Source organism: Meleagris gallopavo, chromosome Z (genome assembly GCF_000146605.3).
Source record: "Meleagris gallopavo isolate NT-WF06-2002-E0010 breed Aviagen turkey brand Nicholas breeding stock chromosome Z, Turkey_5.1, whole genome shotgun sequence".
Lineage (NCBI taxonomy): Eukaryota > Metazoa > Chordata > Aves > Galliformes > Phasianidae > Meleagris > Meleagris gallopavo.
In genome coordinates, this window is record NC_015041.2 from 54391550 (window position 1) to 54393170 (window position 1621).

A 1621-nucleotide genomic window follows, 5' to 3' on the forward strand; every position below is an offset into this window, starting at 1 on the left:
TATATTTAGTGAAAGTAAAAATTCCTTTTCTGTCCAGGGCTATAAATTCTTTTCTTCAGTAGACATTATTTCATGTCAAGGTCCAGTGGATCTGCTGACAGAACATGAATAATGCTAGCACTAACTGTTGTGCTGACAACTTCATATTCATGAAATTATGATAAGAAAAAGCTACTAATTAATGGATCAATACCATCATATGGAAAAAGTTATGGAAGTTTTGTCAAGTTGTCAGTTCAGTAGAAATGCTATAGAAGAGTATTCACATTTCTGACAAAACCATTTGTAAAACAGTTTTGTTTATTTTTGTAGAAATAAGACAGCAGATTTCCTAGAAATAGCTAGAATGATTTATGAAAAATGTGACATAAAGTCACACAGAGTATAAACAATACAGTTCTTATTGGCTGACAGATTTTCCTACTGCCTTTTAAAATTACTTTGAATTTTTCAGACCCCTCTCCAGGAGTTCAGGCATTGACTTCTGGGAAATTTAGGTTAAACAGAAAAAAGAGGAAGAAATTTTATTCCTGCTGTGAATTCTAACAAGATCACAGATATCCCATCAGTTAGCTACCTACCTACAGAAGATATCTTGTGGATATATTCTATAGGGTATTGTGAGGTGATATCAAATATCAAATAAAGGAAAAAAGACAGGAGAGAAGACTTGTCTTTTCCAAATGTGGTATCTAAAAATGAAACCTATTAGGAACTGAATTTGTATCTCTGAAGTTTTCTGTTGTAATTCATTTGTTTTTAATGAGAGTTTAAGAATTCAGGCTAATGTGGGAGGGAAGAATGAGACCCACTGTATGCGAATGACATATCACTTTTACATTTCCATTGGTATGTTTATAAACTTCTGTTTTGGATACCCAGCACACATGTGCACATGCTTGTATTGTTTTCCTTTTGCAAAGTACTCAAAGGCAGCATAGCAAATACATACGGTTGATCTATAAAATGTGATCAAATATAAAGTAACCACATATTTATATATTCACTGATGCATAAATTTATGTTCATTTGTGACACATCTATTGCAAACTGTATTTAGACAACAGATTTTATGTACTTGGCCGATACATTCAGTTTATGTATGGACATTTGTGTACATGGGTATGTGCTACTAATGCTGTCTCACTCTGTTTTCAGAAGCAGTTTGCTATTGGCTGCAGAGAGCCCATGCAGGACTTAGTAGCTGAGGCAAAGCCTTATAATCGCAGATTGTACAAAATCTGTACTTTATTTTATACTACACCGAACTAGGAGCGAAGTCAGATTTCAAAAGGTGTATCGTCCCTGAGTTGCTGGCTTTGATTTACAAACTTAAGACATAGAAAATAAACAGCAGGTGAGATAAGAGATCTCATACCAGTGCACTTACAATCAGTCAGATGTGCATTCCTAATAGCTCTGCGTGCTAGTAAATGGTCATTTAGTCGCAGTAGTTTATAAATGATTCAGCCTACACTCTGAAGGAAGAAATGATATTTCCACAGTTTTTGAAATCCCTTTAGAGAACTTACAGGTGCAGTGAGCAGCATAGAGGTTTAAACGCACAGTAGTCTCAGTATATTTCCTGAAGGTCTTCGATAGTGCGTATCAGTATCCATTT